General features: G+C 30.1%; 1 long non-coding RNA gene across 3 annotated transcripts; it reads left to right on the top strand.

Annotated features, from left to right (window-relative positions):
• The first annotated feature begins 368 nt into the window (after positions 1–368).
• Positions 369–13,969, top strand: LOC140446929 (uncharacterized). Of its 3 annotated transcripts, XR_011951534.1 has the most exons (5): positions 369–750; positions 1,095–1,135; positions 1,312–1,418; positions 7,519–7,696; positions 11,978–13,969. It is a non-coding gene; the product is annotated as an uncharacterized lncRNA (long non-coding RNA). The 3 variants fall into 3 exon arrangements; XR_011951535.1 differs by lacking the exons at positions 1,095–1,135; positions 1,312–1,418; XR_011951536.1 differs by lacking the exons at positions 1,095–1,135; positions 1,312–1,418 and having other exon boundaries at positions 369–708.
• The last annotated feature ends 360 nt before the right edge of the window (positions 13,970–14,329 follow it).

The raw sequence follows: 14,329 nt of genomic DNA on the forward strand, positions 1-14,329 counted from the left end.
GTGGTAACTTGTAGCTACACGTTCTTCTTTATTATCACTCAACACTACTTGCTGATCATCCTCTTATAGCATGTAGAAAAAATCATAATATCGAATAATCAAAGTATAAAATTTTTCTGGTACGCCCCTGGGCCAAATATAAGTATTTCGCTGATTCTCTGTTTATATTGTGATGTAAAGGAAACATTACAAATTCCAGTTGTAACTGCGAAGTTAAATATGGTTATATTGATTTAGTGTTATACGTGTTAGTTCTACGATTTTAAAAGAAAGCAATGATTCAAGGTCAAGCGTGTTTGAAACGAATTTTGGGTTGATTTGTTGCGAAGACTGGTACGCGGGGTAAGGGAAACGGTAGAAGCCGGGTACACAGATCGAGGTCGAAGTGAAGTCAGGTTGAGGAGAATCTTTGAAAAGAGAACACGCTGTGGGTGTCGGCGTCCAGAAGCCCGCAAATTTGTTAAAAATAGTGAATTATACACTGTTTCTATGTTTCTCAGTATCTAAGAGATTTGTGTCGTCTACAACAATTTTGAAGGATAACCACATGTAGCCATTGTGTCCAGTTGTACCTATTCCAGTTTTAAGCAGTGGAGCTTCAAATTTTGCGTCCAGTGCCCCAACTTCCAACCTTAATTTTCGCAGTTTGGAGATGAATTTGTTCGTGTAGCGGTGAATCTAACTTCAGTTCTGACCTCAGAAATTTTTGTAAGTCCAGTTCCTAACCCCAAAAATTTTAGTGAAACCCAGGTAACTTTTTTTGTTTGAACTTTTAAAGTAAAAATAGACTTTTTTCATTAATATTGCTTTCAAACAATTTAAGAAATTGTAATAATTAAAATTGTAGATGCTAGGGTGTGGCCTAGGTCTACCTGTCATTATTTGTTCTGTTTTAAAATTTAATATTGACATCTGACAGTTAGCTTTATTTTTTTTTGACATTTGGTAAATACCTAATCATAATAGAGATTTTGTTTTTGTTTTTGAAAAAAGATTAACCCCTATGCATAGTTTCACTTAAAAAGATATTTCTTCATTGTAATAATTTATTTCTGCTACGAATTGTCGCCCATTAACAATTGTAAGTTTTGTAGTATCTCCAATCTTCTAGAGTTTTGTAAACGGATAGAACATAGTAAGTGTTTTTTCTTTGTTATTTTGTATTTACTTTTGTAATTATTAACATAGTATTTTTGTACTATTTACTTTTGTAACTGTTTGTGGTCAGGCAGTAATAAATGTTTAATTTTTCGCTAAACCATTTTCTTTATTTCTTTTAACTAACTCTCTAAATCCTTTTTGTGTTTTTAGGAAGGAAGAACCTTTTCTTTTATCCAGTAGGAAGATTTTTCAAAGCGGCGTCCTTAATTTAAATAGCTTGGGAACCTTCTTGTGTTTTGTTTGTCCAGGAGACTCATGTAAGTAACCCTTTTGTTTCATTTTTGTAGTTACCCCATTTCAGTCCCCTTGTCATTCACTGGGTCCACGACCCAGTTCTCCAAATAAACCCTGAGTGGCTTTTCGCAACGTTTCGGTTTGTTTTGCTTGCCCTATCTCCACCCCAATAAGTTTTGTCCTTAACTTTCAACCTCCTACAGTAATACCCTATGTAGTAGGCAAAATAATCGTTACACTCTTCACTTGCTTCCGAAAGATGATCTTCAATTTCAGAGTCACTTTCAACGCCACCTGCTTCAGGATATTCTTCATCATTGAAATCCCATAAATTATTAACAATATCTTGCAGTTCTGCAGCTGATAATGGTTTTCGGGACATTTTATTCGCACTATCTACTTTCACTGTAATTCAATATAATTTAAGGAGCTTAGTTGTCGACACTAACATCGATATCAAACGACTGATAGCAGATCCATTATTTATTTCAAAATATGTATAGGTACCTACACAACAATATTATTGCATTACAACAATGATTAACAGTTTTTAAAATTCATTTAGAATAGATATAACACCTATTGTAAACATCTCTTTGATGTTCAAATTAAAGAGATGTTTACATTGTTTGTTAAACGTTTAATCTTTATTATTGAGTTTCCGGAATCGCTCGGGCCCGTTGGACCTACCTTGCCCAGAGAAGGGTTAACAGCTATTCCATCCATAGTCGGATATAAGCCTTTCTTAGGTGTGTCTATTTCTATTTGTTGTTTTTTCCATCTATTCGTGACCAGTCATTCGCTTGATGTCATCAGTCTATCTGGTTTGAGGTCTGCCTCTAGTTCTTTTGTTTGCTCTTGATAGCCATTCAAGAATTCGCTTCGTCCAACAATTGTCTTTCATTACATGTCCTCCCAGTTCCATTTTAACATGGCAATCTTTTGAATTACATCTGTAACTTTTTTTCGTCTGTAGCTCACTAAATCATATAGCAATCTGCTGATCCGTAAAAATCGTCTTCTTTGTGATTTAACATTTTTGAGCATGTCAAGACAATAAAGTGATTCCCAAATTTCTAAAACTTTAACAACGTACTTCTTCTTTTTCTATTTCCCAAATTCTTCAGAAAGATGTACTTCCTATATTATGGGACAGTTTCGACCGTATCAACACACAGACAGGTTACACACATGGAAGGCTCAGAAGCCAATCAGTGTAAGTCACTAAATATAAAAACTGAGAAAATTGACACTGTTTCAAAACTTGCTGTAATAAAATAACTACTCCCATATAAGTGCTAATAATTTTTATTGAAAGGTAACATACTGATAAACTTAAGTATAAGAAAAGTTGATAAAAATTAAAAGCGTTTTTCTTTTTTGATACATTTATAGAAGGAAAAATGACATGCTAAGTGTCTACTGAATTAAAAAATAAAATAACGTGAAAGCAGTTAGTCTATGTAATTATCCGAATCGTCACTGTCATTATTAGAGTCAAGTTGGCCAATCACTGAAGCTCGAGGTTTAGCCTTTTCTATTACTGGCAAATCTTTATAAAAATTGTGGTAGTGCGGTGTAACGTAAAGAAGCAAATCAAACATGTGTTTCTTTTTTAAGTCTTTGACAGGTTTACGATTTGGGTAGAGTTGATCCTGAACAATATTAAAGAAGGTGGTCTTCCTTTCCGAACTTTTTTGCAATGTTGATCTCGTAAAATAGAAATTTCTTCTTGCAATGTTTCTTTATAGAAAATAGATAACGGTTTCATTTTGGAATGAGCTCTCCACATATTACTCCATCTGGTTTGGACACACTTTAAAGCTTTAATATATATTTATATATATATATATATATATATATATATATATATATATATATATATATATATATATATATATATACATATATATATATATATATATATATATATATATATATATATATATATATATATATATATATATATATATATATATATATATATATATATATATATATATATATATATACAGGGTGGTCCTTAAGTAATTGTACAAAAAGAAACAGTAGATTCTACACTTTAAACTATTACGATTTAAGCCAAATTGCTTTAATAAAATGTTGATATTAAGAAAGATACAGGGTGTTAAATTGCAAAATTTAAATTTTATTTTTCGCTATAACTTTCATGTTTGTAAACATTTATGTATAAAAATTTACAACTGGGTACTTTTAAATATGAGAAATTATAATTTGATGCACACTTTGATATAACTGATAGAGGGCGCCACTTATGCCACATATGTTGTATACATTTACACTTAACTTTTTTGCTCTTTAAGCTACCTGTATTTGGGATAAAAAATATTAAAGATACATTATTTTAACAAAAAAAAGGTATACTTGTTAATAACTTCAAAACTCAATAGTTTTCGAGGTAATCGCATTTTAAAAATCAGCTGCATAATTCTGATCTAAGGCAATTACTCCAGGCAACGAAGAAAAAATAAACAAAAACATTAATACTTCTGACTTTTGGTATAAAATACCTTTAACTAAAGTTAATAATTAACGAAATATTAAATAAAATAAATATATCAGCAGGATAATTAATAATAGAATTTGACAAAATAACAGAATAAAAGGATTCTACATCAAACATTTTACGTTTTATGTTAAATTAAAGTCATAATCAAAACATTTTGTTTACAAACCAAATTAGAAAATAGTTAAACTAAATAACATAACTTTTTGTCAAAGTAAGTGTTCGATATGTCCACCATTTTCTTTAATTCATTTGTCAATATATTTCATATTAAATAACATCATTGGTTCTAAAGAAAATGCTGCAGTATTTATTTCTTCCCACAGTTGGTTGCGAATGTTCATGATACACGTTGTTTTAATGCGCCACATACACCAAAATCAAGCGGATTAAATTCGGGGCTACGTGGTGGCTATAATGTATAATGGATGAATATATCGATGACAGTACCTATTTATATGATTACGTTACAGCTTACGAGTAACTATAATTACATCTCGAACAAATGGACTATTATGATTTACTAACGAACTAATATTATGCTGAACTAAATTGCCTGTGTGTTTACTATATTTATAACAATATCGGTTATTGGGACAACAATGATGTTTTTGTAAAAATGCTGAGCCTTTTAGGTTAGATTTGTAGCAAAAGTATTATGAAACAGGACACATATGTGTTATTCAATACCTGTGCTCTAGTTTCTATTTGTCCTAATAAAAATGGGTAAACAGTTTACGTAATGAACAATAAATACTCTTTTTGGATTTTGGATAAATTTAATAATTATATCAATATCTCATCACATTGCCAAGGAATATGACTACCACGACCAATCCAACGTTCAGAAAAGTTGTATTTAAGTATGTTATAACTGCCTTCTTTCTAGAATCTGGTTGTGTACCATCTTGCATAAACCACATATTTTGGGTTTTTAGCATTTTACAATAGAGAAAAAGTAATACAACGCCATTATAGAAACTTAAAAAGCGATAGCAAAAGAGACATTGTAAACATGATGACGGCCAACGTCTGAATACGGACACGGCACCTAAAGAAGAAGATGAAATATTTTTTCTCCAATAAGACATTTAGCACATATAACAAACCATTTTGTGATGTTACATTATCATCTTTGAGTTGTTTTAATAAGAATAAACTATGAATTATGCTTATCTACAGGTATTCAGTGCTTTACCGCACAAATATCAAACTAAGAATTATTGTGCAGCTGACTTATAAAATGTATTTATCTCGAAAACGGTTGAATTTTCAGGTTACTAACAAGTATATCTTTTCTTTGTAAAAACAATGTATCTTTAATATTTTTTAACACAAATAGAGCTAACTTAAAGAGCAAAAAAGTTAAGCGCAAATATATGCCACACATGTGGCATATGTGGCGCCCTCTATTAGTTATATTAAAGTACGTATAAAATTATAATTTATCCTACTAAAAGCATCCAACTGTAAATTTTTGTCCAAATATATTTACAAACGTAAAAGTTATAGCGAAAAATAAAATTTTAACTTTCCACTTTAACTATCTTTCTTAATATCAATATTTTATTAAAGCAAGTTGGCTTACATCGTAATATTTTAAAGTGTAGAATCTATAGTTTCTGTTTGTACAATTATACTGTACTAGTACTGTACTAGTTTGTACAGGACCACCCTGTATATACATGTATATATATATATATATATATATATATATATATATATATATATATATATATATATATATATATATATATATATATATATATATATAGCTTTGAGGTTTATTGGGATTTGCAGCGGTGAAATAAGTGTACTCTTTTAACTAAGTTTCAAGCTTTCGAAAATGTTTATTTTCATCATCAGGAAAAACTGAAATAAAGTGCTACTGTTAGTAAAGCATCCTCGAAACCTATTAAGAGTGTAGAAGGTTATAAAAACTTACGTTATTGAGATTTGTCTTTCGTGGATATTCTACTCACATGTGACAATTTCACGCACCATTCATTGATTGAGTCAATAAATAAAAAATATATAAATTGCATGGTGTAAAAGACCAAACTTGACAATTATTTTTACTTTTAACACATAAGAAAAAGACAATTACAACGATTTAAACCGGCCGGGATTTAAACTTGTGCCGGCCAACAGTGGAGTGATAGGTTAAGAGTTGCTGTTATTCCTGGACATTGCAAATGACAGTACTTCTTCTTGTTTTCTTTGTCTTATGTAGTACTACTAATATTACACATCAAAATTTAACAAAGATTGTATTTAGGTTGAAAAAACAATTCTTTTATTAAGATGAGAAATATAGTAAATGAAGAAACATGGAAACTTTACAATGACTCAGTTGTTGAAACATCATTGAAATGTGAATGTGTATCCAAATATAATAGGTAGGAGTAAATGGTGCTTAACTGATTAATGTCACTCCTTTTGTTCATTGCGTTTGAATTTTAAGCAATGAATGCCATTTCTAAGAAGAGTCCTTTTTTTTTGTAATTGGATTCAGTAGCTAAAACTTTGACTGATTCATAATTCATTATGTGATGTTCTTTATTTACATGTTCTGCAAGGGCAGATCTTTCCGGATATAGTCTGCTGTCGCTTCGATGACTGATTAAGCGACTACCTAGGCTACGAGTGGTTTGTCCCACATATACCAAATTACAATTATTGCAAGGAATCTGGTAAACTACGTTGGAACAATCTTTGATGTCCAGTGGCGCACCCAGGGGGGGGGGGGGTTTGGGGGTTAACCCCCCCCCCCCCAGGGCCCTATTCCGACACTGTTATTTACATGTTTTAAGGACTCAAAATGGAGGTAGCATCATAAAAAAATTTTCGGTCACCAACCAAAACCCCCCCCCCCCAGAGGCAAATTCTAGGTGCGCTACTGTTGATGTCACTTTTATCTTTGACTTTGGAATATATAGATCTTGCAGTTAATAAAGTTTTAAATGCTATTTTTAAATTTGTGAAATCTTTAAAAAGTCTTGTCAGTCTGGGTGTTATGCTTTTATGTATTTTAATGAAGTATATGAGCAATTGGTATTTTTGTTCTCCACTTGTGACAACAATTTCTAACGTTGTCAGCAAAGACTTCTTTTCCTTTTATATATATATATATATATATATATATATATATATATATATATATATATATATACATATAGATATATATACATAAGGAGCAAAGACTGTCAAACTCAATAACCAGTGATAAAACAATGGCAATGGTTGGAAACCTTTCACACTGTAACTCTTGAAGTTCTTAGTCAGATAAGAGGATACAAGAAACAAAGCTAAATTTTAATATTCCATATATTAGCGGAAACGTTTCGTTTTGGACTTAGAAAACAGTATCAGTCCAAATGGAATTATGACTTACATATAAGCAGTATGATTTGGATTTTAAATGGTTAACCAATTCTTTGTAACACTGGTAACTGTAATTACCATCTATATTGTATTACTGCTTATGTAATTTTATTATTATTTTTCTTTCTACCAACATGAGAGGTCACTTGTTGGCCTTCTCTTTTAATTTAAAGAGCTTCACTAATCCTTCTAAAAGAGTATTACTGTTGCAGATTTGGACTGATGCTGTTCATAAGAATTATCTCAAACTAAAGGTATAATCAGTGCAAAACAAACACAAAAAATTTTGACAAAGGGGACCAAGATTCAAACGGAGTAATAATATAGGAGATGCCAGGAATATTCGTCGAAGTACCAACACGATTAAGGATTAAGCTGTAAGAAATAGGAGTAAGTAGTGAAATAAGACGAGAAAGGACGAGATTTAACTTATTTAAATCACCAATAATTCCAATTTAATTCCCATTAAAACTATCATGATTAATTACTTAACAAAATAACCAATAACGTAAATATATATATATATATATATATATATATATATATATATATATATGAAAGTATTTACTATTAGAGAAAGAATTTACTATCAGAGAGAGGTCTCTGGACTTCTTGTTACTTCATATATATATATATATATATATATATATATATATATATATATATAAGCGGGGATCCTACAGCTTCTGCCGCTTCCCGCATTTCGATCGCCATCTTTTTCTATCTCTCCAGGTGTCTTCATCAATGGCTCTGTCTTTCATGGTTTCCATTACACCTTGTATCCAAGACTTGGCTGGTCTTCCTCATTTCCTTCTATTACTTGGATTGTATTCCATAGCTCTTTTTGCCCATCTGTTGTCGTCCATCCTCTGTACGTGTCCATACCATATTAACTGTCTAGTTTCTATTCTTTCAGAAGTTGTATGAACTCTATCTGTTTTTCTTCTAATTTCATAATTAGGTATACGTTCTACTCTTGATATACGGCAACTTTTCTCAGGTAGTCCATTTCAACCGTGTCAACTTTTTTCTTTCCTTTTACTATCATTTGCCAACATTCTGCTCCATATGTAAGAATAGGCTCTACAATTACTTTGTAGATAGTCATTTTAGTTCTCATAGTAGCTTTGTTGGACCAAAGTATCGAATTCAAAATTTGAACACTCTTCCTGCCTTGTTGCACTCTATAGCCTATATCTCGTTCCGTTGTTCCTTTACTGCAGATAATACTTCCCAAATATTTGTATTCGTAGCACCTTTTCATTTGTCTAATTTCCAAATCCGGGTGTTCGTCTTCACTGCCTATTCGCATATATTCTGTTTTAGACATATTCATATTCATAACGTAAATAAATATCAAAATATTAAAACCAGAAACGACCAGCAAATAGGACAATATTTAAGGAGGCCTTTGTCCATTTAAATTCCAAAAGCAAATACGTTTCTTGAGGATTTGACTTCATACTTTGCATTAATTTAACGAAACGTTTTATACGATAATAATTTTAAATGCCAACAATTTTAAATATTTTCTAAATCAATAATGCAAAATTACTAATTCACTCAAACATCTGTAAAATTTCTCAATCGTTTCAAGTATTAAATAATTCGGTGTAATATTAATTCAATAAAATGTATTAATATTAATAACAAGCTTGTTTACAAATTTTTCAACACCTCTCAATAACACGCACTATGCTCAGCATGGTCTCCCACAGTTTGCAATCCTATTAATAAATAGAAATTGCTACTCTCTCCAAAAAGCCGCTGTGTAATAGTGTTATGATTGACGTAATAATTAAAATTCACTAAGTTCTAAAGATAAGGGCGGAGACAGTTTTGCTACTTTTCTTCCTGTTATTTGTAAATTTAATAATAGTTTAGTTTCCTGTATTTACGGTTTTAAACTTATAAAGTTAAGTGGACACCTACATTTAGACTAAAATATTAATTACTTATACTTAGGCAAATATGCAAATAAAAAAGTATGAAATATGCGCATAAATATAAAGTATTTTATGCAAAAATACGCAGTTTTTTTTGCAAAATATGCATATTTATCTAGAAAATATGCATGTAATAAAAAATATTTACAATATTTTTTTATTTACAAAAATACTTTACTAATATTATAAATACATAACATATACAATTATTTTAACATTAAATATTATTTTAAATTGTGGTAATAGATTATCAAATGATGTTCAAAATTTTCTAATAAAAACTTATGGCTTCTATCTCAATACATATATTTATAAATAGAAAATCTTCTTTCGACGTCAACTGATGTAACTGGGGCATTTTTCAAATTTACTATAATAGATGATTGTAAATTAAGTAGTTCGGAAAATGTCCCAGCTAGTACTTGAACCACTTCAGAAAGAACCTGGTAACCACTATTTTTTTTTCCATGGCTACCTTAAATTTTTAAAAAATTTCCTTTCCAATAGTACCTTTAACGTTTTGATACAATGACTCAAATTCTTTTATTAAAACTGTACTCTCTAACAATGATAATTTGGAGGATTCAAATTGAGTTATAGTGTTCTGGACAAAACTATAATTTGATTTTATGAATGACAGTTGATGTTGGAGGATGTTATTTTGGAAGGCTTGCTTTGCTTCCAATAAAGGTTGGCAACTATCATCCGTTATAAGGTTAATTGTTTTTTTTTAATCAACAAAATGATCACTGATCAGCGTAAAAATTAGCTGCTGCCAACCATGTTTCCCAACGTGTTAAAATGGGTTGCGGTGGCAGTGGAACAGCAGGAAGCATATCTCTGTAACACTGTATTCTTACAGGTGATTTTAGGAATACCTTTTTGACGCTTGCTATTAAACTGTTAACTAGTGGAATTTTTTTTTCTTACTTCCTCCGCAACTCTGTTTATTCCATCTAAACAAGTGATATGTATTATGTTTGGATAAAATATATTTAAAATTTATCCGTTTTCACCATATATGGTGCGGCATTAGATAAAATAAGCAATAATTTATCATTAGGCGCAGCAGCAGGATAAAAAAAGTTTGCTAATGTTTCTTGTAAAACCGTGATATTGTTAGAGCGTTGGTTTTTTCCACTTGCTTACAGAAAATTAAATACGATTTTGAAAAGGTTTCATCGCTAAGTACACCAATCAATAAGTGCACAATGTATCTTCCTGACGAGTCAGTGGTCTCGTCCACACATATGTAAAAGTAATTATTATCTATTTCGGCTTTTATGTTGTGGATAACTGAGGAGTATAACAAATTGACATTACTTCTCTCTAGAGTTCGTTCACTGGGAATGTTTTGTTTGTAATATTTTTTTTTTTAAAGAACTAAAGTTTTTATTAGATAATTTTGAAAGCGGTATTTTAGAAGATACTAATGCACGACACAAGTCTTTGTTAAAAGTTTCTTGTTCGGTTTGTTTTTTGGAACTTGACTAAAAGCACTTGGACACTGAAGGTTGATATTTTTCACCGGATGTGGTTTTTACTTTTTTAGCTAAATATTTCGCGGTTCTGACATGCTGATCTATTTGAAATTTTTTTTCAGATGAAATCTAAAAAAGAATATAAATATTCTATAGTTGTACCCATTTTTAAAATCTAAGATTGTAGAAATAAACTAAAGATGAACCGTTTTTGCATAACAATTAAAATATTTAAATTACATTAAATAAAAATCGGTGTAGTAATCTTAAAAATGTCAAGAAATGACTGTGCAAGAAGGAAGAACCCCCAAATATTTACAAGAGGCTCCTGGTCTTTTCTGTTTACATTTAAAGAAAAATACTGTGAGCATAAATTAAAAGCACTTAATTAAGTCCAATATATGATATGTTTTTGTTTTTAGCAAAATTAAAGAAAACTATGCGATTGTTAGAAAAAAAATGTTGACCTTTCAGTAGACTATTGAATGATTTGAATTTTAAATAGGTATCCTATTTTTTATCGCAAAGAGTTTAAAAAATGCTTGAAAAAAGAAAAAATACATCGATTTATTGCGAACTAGCCTTGTGTCGGTACTTTTCTTAAACATAATTTCCAATTTTAAAATCTTTGTTTGTACCACCCTGTAAATTTTTAAAATAAAATAAAAAATAATACGTATGTACTTACGGTTTTGCCACAACATGAGCAATAAACTTTATCCATATCCACAAATAGCTCTTTATAAGGTTTTATCCAAGTTCTAACATTGCTTATTTTCGGCATTTTCAAAGCACAATAATTATTCACAATTAGAAATACACGTTGTTTACGCCTCCAATTTTACAACAAAAGGAAAACTAAGTGAAACTGACCGTCAAAATAAAAATTCTTACCTAGAGACATAATCTGGCAAACACAAACCCTTAATTCCAGGACAAAACGTGACAAAACTATAAGCTGCTGTCTTTTATTAGTTACTATAACAAGAATTTGAATAACAAGTGATTATAAAACAAAATTAAAAATTGGCATTTTCATGCTATCTGTAAGTTTGAATATAAAAATATATACCTAACACCAAATTTTCAAATTATATGCACTTTATGCTCACTTTTATAAAAATATGCAAAATTTGACATTTTTGCATTTTTTATGCATTATATGCAAAATATGCAATTTGCATATTTGCCTAAGTCTATATAATTACATATACTCATATCAGTAAAAAAATTATATTATTTAGTCCGAGAGAGACATGATGACCTTGGGATGACCTCAGCGGAGCTGTTTCGCAGAGCAGTCAACAAAACCATGATAGTCTTGATGATCGCCAAAATCCGGACCGGATAAGGCACTGAAGAAGAAGAAGAAGCAAGAGACATCACTTTAATTTTTTCCAAATACACGCTGCAACTGTCGAATATTATGAAAATAAATAAAATGAAAAAATTATGAAGGGATCATATAAATTATTAAAAATATGCTAGAGAAATAAATCATCACATTCATAGGTAACTTTAATTCCAAAGTTCCAAAGGACGAAAGTTTGAATTCAAAATTAAACTATTAAAAGTAGGTATATATCTTTATATATGAAAATGTCGTGTCACGATGACTGTCCAAGCTGATATTCAAAACCACTGAACCGATTGCAATAAAGTTTTGTGAGAATGTATTTGTTAGTTCAACATAGGAGATAGGATATTTTTTATCTTGCTGAATGACCCTTATTTTTTTAATTGTAAATTCAAAATGTTTTATACGACTTTACCTCTACAGTTTTAGTTTATTTGCTCCAGGTAGTTATACAATATCTTAAAGTGACGTTTAACAAATATCATTTTGTATTTTTATAACCTTTTTTATAATAAATCAAAAACGACTAAATCGATTTGGCCAATTTTGGTATTGAAATATTTGAAATCCTAAGAAGATCTAATAGTTGAGAAAATATGACGAAATTATAAGGAAAATAGTAGAAGCAACGGCTTTATTTTCCCATACAAACAGTTACAATATTTATACAGTTACACTCTTATACAAAATGTTTTATACGGGGTACTTCTACAGTAGTTCATTTGAACATAAAGTGACGTGATGAGTAGTGTAGATTATTATATATTTCTTTTCTACAAATTTGTTTTGAATGAACATTTTTACGGTCAACATTGTAGCATTTTAATTTATATCTTATATGTTAAAACTAACTGAAAATTAACACAAATTGCTTTCTTTTGGTCTTTATTCTGCCTATTAGATACTTTGCGCATCAAATAAACAGGAATCTTTTCGTTCATGTTTTGTTTATACTGAGTTAGGAGAATTTTATCACTCTACAATGGACCGCCAAAGCAGTCTGTTTTATTTGAGTTCGGATTTTTTTTAAAATTCGTTATTGTTTTTCGATATTCGTTCTTGTTATCGGAAATTAGTTAGTGAGCAGTTAGGAGAAACAGTTTGGATTCGGAAAAGATAAGATCTCGGCATATAGTTTTTTTAAAACTGGCAATTTTTTTGCTTTATTTCATGAGTTAAAAGGTGAATTTAAACTGAAAATCCTATTTTGCAGTCTTTGTTCAATAAATTAGTTAATCACCGATTTGTGGTGCTATATCCCATGTGAGGAACTTGAAAAACAGCGTTTCCAATAGTTTAAGAAGTCCACATGGTTTTAAGTAAGAATTGGGCAGCCGAGTTTTGAACAACACATTTTGTTTTCATCCGGGATAATCCGAAGCCCATTTCAATGTTTGACCTTCCCAAGATTTGTCCATTTTGTGTCTTCATGGGCCCATCCAGACCATTTGCAGTTTGTGTGGGACAGTGTGTTTGATTTGTATCCAATTCCAAGGTAATAGAACTTCTTAATAATTGAAAAGAAAATACACAGCCAGTGAAGCAAGGTTTTGTTAAAATTTTTCTAAGTAAAATAAACACTTTCATGACAAATTAAAAAAAATTATAAATAAATAAAATTATAAGTTTTATGGATCAGCTAATTATCATATTAGTCTTCTTTTAAATAAAGTTAACTTTAATAATTAATTAATATTTCAAAAGATTTTGATATTTCATTTCGACATATGACAGTCAGTATTATCCTTTTCTGTCATGTGGTACATAACCAAAATTTTGGTACATAACCAGTGTTTTGTTTAAAGGTTAAACTCAATGTAAGTAATGTTGATCAAAATTAGAAGATTTTGATTTATAATAATTGTTTATATTGCTACAAATAGCGCCAATGTAATGTTTGTTGATAAATTTCGATAATTTTATTTGTAATAACTGTTAATGTGAAATAATAATAAATATGCAATGTTTCTCTTTACACCAGGAGTTTAAAATTATTTCCTTGAAAAAGATTTTCATCCTCAAAAATTTTGTAGGAAAGTAACGCCTTTCTTTCTATTCAGCAAGAGGATTCTGTTCAATTTAAATAGTTTGGGAACCTTCTTGTGTTTGTTGCCCAGGAAATTTCAGTGAGTATTTTTTTGATTTCTTTCAAAAGTTTCAAATTATTTGCTTCCCTATCTTCAGCCCAGTAATTGTTCAGTTCCCCCTTTCAACCCCCTATAAGCAATTTACATTGTTA

Source organism: Diabrotica undecimpunctata, chromosome 7 (genome assembly GCF_040954645.1).
Source record: "Diabrotica undecimpunctata isolate CICGRU chromosome 7, icDiaUnde3, whole genome shotgun sequence".
NCBI classification, from domain to species: Eukaryota; Metazoa; Arthropoda; class Insecta; order Coleoptera; family Chrysomelidae; genus Diabrotica; species Diabrotica undecimpunctata.